General features: G+C 50.2%; 1 protein-coding gene across 1 annotated transcript in view; it reads right to left on the reverse strand.

The window, feature by feature from the left end:
- SLC20A1 (solute carrier family 20 (phosphate transporter), member 1) overlaps positions 1–322 on the reverse strand; it is a 14,735-nt gene extending 14,413 nt beyond the window's left edge. Inside the window, exon 1 of the mRNA XM_004686101.2 lies at positions 95–322. The gene's annotated coding sequence lies outside the window, so the exon portion shown is untranslated. The remainder of the gene's footprint in view (positions 1–94) is intronic.
- Positions 323–5,818: the final 5,496 nt, after the last annotated feature.

Here is a 5,818-nt window from a genome sequence, read left to right on the forward strand (position 1 = left end):
AGGCCGGCCGCCCTCCCGCTGCGGCGTCCGCGCCCTGCGCCCTGCGCGGGGGAGAAGAAAGAACCTATCCAAGGTGGCGCCACCACTCACTCACCAGAGCAAAACCAGGGGTCGAGTAGGAGACGAGGTGGTCCTGGCTGCGGCGGGGGACAGGAACCTCGGACGCACGCAGCCGCGGCGGACGAGCAACTTGCCCCGGGGAGAGATTCCGGGGATGGGTCGGCCGGGATGGCGACCCACCCGGAGAGCAGCCGCGGGCGCCTCAGCAGCAGGGAAGAGGAAGCACGCAGCGCGCGCCGGCAGCCATCACTTCAGCCGCACGCGCCGCCCGTCACTATTTATACGGCGCGTGACCCTCAGAGCCCCGCCCCCGGGGCGGCGACGCCTCGTAGCGGCGTTCATTGGTCCGCCCAGCGCCTGCGACCCCGCACCGGGATGAGAGGTTGTCCACGTGGGAAGCGCCAGCCCCCTTCCTGCGGCCTCGCCCGGGCGCCCGCGCGGCTCTCCCCGAGCTGGCTGGGGACAGGCATCAGCCGCGTGGGACCCCCGCGCTGCTGCGGGAGGTCCTCATGCCAGGTTGCAGAGTTCGCGCTCAAGGTTACTTCTAATTCCCACCTCGCGGGCCTGTTTTCCACAGCCGGCAGCTTCTTGGGACTCACTTTCAGCGCTTTTTTGACCTGTCGTGTCCAGAAGCTACACCTGGCCGCATTTCCCTCCCGTCCGCCCGCGGTCGCTGCGGCAGACCTGGAGTCCAGGGCCCCCAGATCCAGTCCTGGCACCTTCTCGCACCTGTGACTTTCTCTTGGCCAGACAGACACTGTCCCCGACCTAGGGAGGGAGCGAGGGAGGGACCTCACGTGGTCGCGTGGCTCCCGCAGTCATGCACTTGGGTGAGAAAAGCCTGGAAAGTCACGAGATCCAGGGTGTCTGCCCAGTTATGGCGCAGAGCGGAAGGGTGGCTGCGGGCCCTTTCTCCGTGGCAGCTCTGCGTTTTCTGTGTCCCTTCTGTGTCTGGAGATGGAACGGGGGAGACAGTGCTTAGGCTCAATGTCTCACTCCACTTGCTGCAGTTTGTCACCTTGACAAAGTTCCAAATTTCTTGGGCTGCGTTCTCACGAATGTAAAATGTTAATAAGTATCTGCTTTGTGGCGGGACATAAATGAGTTAACTGTGGGACTGGAACTCTCGGTAGTTAAGTAACTAGTAACTGCTAATTTCCGTTTTGCTCTTTGGGAAAATAAATCTGTTTTAAGATGTAGCAAAGAGTGTAACGGGATTTACACTCTTACTCCCAGAAATTTTCCTATCCCTTTTAAGTAAAAATTGATTTCTGGTTCACCACCACCACACACACACACACACACACACACACACACACACAACAACCACACACACACACACACACACACTCCCCCCCCACACACACACACACACACACACTTCCCCACCACCACCACACACACACACACACACACAGTGTTATAATGTAGTTTTGACATCAATGAAACAGAATTGCAATGCAATTACTTAAACCTTATATAGGAGGATTAATCCCCCAATGCCATGGAAGATTAAGGTCGTGGTCTCGTGTCAGGGTTTGAGATTATAAAAAATTCCAACCAGAAATACTTACCAGGCTTAGAACAAGAGCCCTCCTCAGGTCTCTGCCATCCCTAACAACAGGGCACTGGCTAGCTGGAGCAAAAACATTGTGCATGGTTGCTGTCTGTCTGACATCTATAGAGACTTAAACTCCACCTGAGTATCCTCTGACCTACCTAAAACATCTGATGGAGTTCAATGAATAATTTATGAAGCTCTAAGTCCCAAGGTCATGTACAAAAAAAACAAAAGTATATGTCCAGGTGCACTGACCCTGGAGTGAATTTTTGATATAATTCTGGCATCTTAAAATGTATTCCTCCTTTCATCTATTCATTTCAAGGTTGTGAAAAGACTGAAGAAGACTAATCTGTTAAAGATCCTTCCTGTTCTGCTGATTAAAACAATAACTTTCAAAGCAGTTATTGGTGAAGAAATTGTCTAGAGCATCTCCGAGTTTGTGTTTTCTTTCAATTGGCAAACATTTGTGGGTTTGTGGTATTAGGTCATTAAACTGGCACACACTTGCTGGATAACCTCTGTGTGGTAAATATCCATGGAGGTAAGAGATCACAGTCCCCACTCTTTGAGGTGTGTTTGTAGATAAGTGTTGGGGAAGAGAAACTGGAAAGAACTCCCCTTGCATTGCAAATGAATTCTATCACCATTTGCAGCCTCTAGAATGGCCCTCCCTTCTTCCAATAACACTTGGGAATGCTTCAGCCAGCCACTGTGGGAGGTGAGTGTCATCTGGGGATAGAGGAGCACTGGGGTATGGCCTTCGGAGACCTGCTCAGGAAGTATGAGCATCTCCAGTTCACATATAAAAGACCGTAGCTCTAGACCGTGGCTCTAAACCTTACTGCTGAACACAGGAAAGGGGAAGAGAGTTCCTGAGTGAAGCTGTTTCTGTTAGAATCGGGGCCTTGATTTATACACTGCAGGATCTCTGTAAGGCTGTCTGGTTTCAAGGTTAAACAGAAGACTAAACTATTAGTTAAGTGACCATGAGCAAATAAACATTCTGCCTCAGTGTTCCTATCTGTAAGGGGCTAAGTTTGAGAGTCCACAGGGCTTCACAGGGCTGTTGCAATGCAGCATGCTCACACTGTTCAACAAGGAGCTGAAGGCCTGCTGGTATAGCCAGTACTGAAAATCAAGTCAGGTGTCAGAGCTGCCCTTGGGGCCACATAATTCCAAACTTCTCCCTCTGCAGGTAGTGTGAGGGGTCATAAATCACCAGGGTCTGCTGCTCATGGGTGGTGGTTTGGGGAGTAGCATGTGGCACAGCACACGAAGGGGCTCATTGGCTCACTGGCAAGGAGTGTGAAAGGTATTATAAATAAGCACAAAGACAAGGAACAGAAAAGAGAGTCCTGGCACTTAGAGTGGCTAGCAAAGGAGCCTTGGAATGTTGGGGGGGGGGGGGCAGAGAAGTTGCACCTGGGCCAGAGTATGGGGGAGGGAGGGAGGGAAGAAGTAGTTTAAGGGCTTTCTGGAATTCAGTCAGGTATGCAGGAGATAGGGGCTGGATGCAGCTGGGCAGAAGATGGGAGGCGGCTGTAGGTGGTTTTAGATCCTTCTCAGTCTGGTTCTGTTCCCTGTCTCCAATGTCAGTCAAAGAGTAACGCAAGGTCAGGTCTCAAGAGCCCCTTCCCTGCCTCCCTAGGGCCCCAGGAACCCATGTATCTCTTGGGTGACTTTTCAGAGTGGGGAACCTGAACCTGGTCCAGATCCTACTGGCCACAGGATCTTTGGTGAGCTACTGCTCACCAAACAAAGGCTGTGAATTCAAGGGTCCCTCAATGGGACCCCCCAGCCCTTCCTCTCCCTCAAAGCAAAGAGAAAATGGTCTGCTTCATACTGATGGTCACCTTCCTGGGCACTGGGGTTTGAAGTCATCTTGGAGAGGTTTCCATCTCTTACTCAGTCCACGGAGACCTGGGAGAGCAGACCCACCAATCCCTCTGGACCTATGCAGGTGGGCCAAAAGGAGAAAATACCACCTTTGTACTTTCCAACCTCAGAGAAATGCACCTGAGGTCACTGTTCATGAGCATGAAGTGAGCTCCCTAAGAAAAGTCTATTCGTGTTTTTATTTTAAAGGTTTATTTATTTATGCATACAAGAACTGGAGTACAGGCCAGAGGCACAGGTTGAGGGTGGGAGTTGAGAGGATTCACCAGAGACAGTGGGAAGCAGAACAGGCAGATGTACTGAAATACACTGCTGAGGGAAGCAGCGGGCAAGACAAGAGACATGCTGTGCCATGTGGGTCACCTCCCTAGCCAGGGATCGAACTCATGCCACAGTACCTGCAGAGAGCTTCATAGCTGCACTTTAACCCCTTGTGCCACCAGGGAGGCCGGGGAAAGTCTATTAAGAGGAAGGGGGGCTTTGGGAGAATGGTGTCACCAGGGAGCCCACAGGATCAAAAGCAACTTCAAAGACTGACCATGAGGACTCACATGGTAGCAGGAAGAACACCCAGGGAAGAGAAGGTAGGAGCCTTTGAGTATGGAGATTTAGCTCCTCCCTGTCCATCACTGCTCTCTCCTCAGCCCAGTCACAGCTCATGGAGAAGGTCCTGATGTCTACCGTTCAATGAATATTCATGTTCCAGTCACTGTTTCAGGTGCTCTACATGTATTAGCACCTATGATGCTCTCAATAAACCTAAATATACTTTTACCTTACTGTACAAAGAAACTGAGGCATGCAGTTTTGTGCAGCAACAGTTAAACCAGTAAATAGCCCAACAAGGTTCAAGTGTGAAGTGTTTTTATCCTCACGGTGTCAGTAAGTACAGAGGCTAATACGCGACCAGGAAGGGCCCTCCCTTTGGTTTTAAGAGAACACATTTGGTCATGATGTAGCAGGGGACCCAGGTAGAGAAAGCAGAACTACAGTTCTGGGAGCTTGAAATGTTCCTTTGAGTGTCAGGACAGCCCCATGTTCTTGAATATTTCTTCAGAAAGACCTCTCTAGAGACCTAAACTGAATTCCCCATTTTCTCTAATTTCCCAGGAAAGCAAAGAAGAAAGGCAGTTGGCTAGAAATTCAGAAACCATGTGTAATGAAGAGCCGTGACAGAGTAAGGGTCAGCACATTGCCACCACACCCCAGGATGTGTGCTTTTAGACTGAGAAACTGAGTGGGCAGCAGGACATGAGTCATCCACGCAGCCACACCAAGAAGTTAAGAGGGGAATGGCATCAGCTCTCCAGGCTTCCAGAGCTGTTCACTCATTCATTCAACAGATCACCTGTGGTGGATTAGGAGACTGACCACATCATGCCCTCAAAAAACACACACCCCTGACATCTGGAATTTCATACTGAGTACCAGCCATGAACATAACAAACAAGAAGCCAAAGTCAGCCTTCCACCTACCACCAGGCCTCCCACGCCCAAGCCCGACCCACACAGCCCATCTTCCACTATATCTTTACTTATCATTCGATCAGCAACTAGCCCGAGAGACTCCGCTGGAACACCCATCCCACTGTCCACCCCAACTGCAGGACTGCCTGCTTTCTATAGGATCCCTCCAGCTAGTTCAGGACCCCTCACTCATCTGATACCCTGGACAAGAGAAAGCTACCCAAGAAGAGCCCCCGGACTAGGGAGGTAAAGCTGAAGAAAAACTGTCTTTCTGGAGAGAGTGACTGAAGTCTGCACCTGCGCTCATCTTTGCAGGCTCAGGGATTCAGATGTTTGGGGGCTTCTGCTCTGGGAACTGGGAGTGGGTCAACTCCATGGCCAGGAATCAAACTCATGCAGCAGCGGCTGGTGGTAGCTTGATAGCTCTGAGACTTAACCCCTGCCCCAGTAGGGAGGCCACAAAAGTCTTCTCAATTGGCACTAAGTTATCTCTAGTCATGTCGGCTTTTTTTTTTTAATGTCTTATTTGACCAGGTATGAAGTAAGGTCAATTCTCACCCTATCAGATAGTTTCCAAAGCAAAATTCAATGAAGGCTATCACTTCTTGTTAGATGTTTCTGTTTGGGAACTAAAGAACTGGATCTTTAAACCAACTGACCTGCCAAAAGCAAAATAAATAAATAAATATTCCATGTCTACCATTTGCAGAGAATTGAACTATGACCTTGGATGATGCCTGTGATGAAGACTTGTAAAATCCTCACATTGTGTATAGGACGTTCGCTCTCCTAGGTAGGTTCCTAAAGCATTGCTTCATCTTCACAACTGTG

This window comes from Condylura cristata, unplaced genomic scaffold (assembly GCF_000260355.1).
Source record: "Condylura cristata isolate star-nosed mole 26May11 unplaced genomic scaffold, ConCri1.0 scaffold00020, whole genome shotgun sequence".
Classification (NCBI taxonomy): Eukaryota; Metazoa; Chordata; class Mammalia; order Eulipotyphla; family Talpidae; genus Condylura; species Condylura cristata.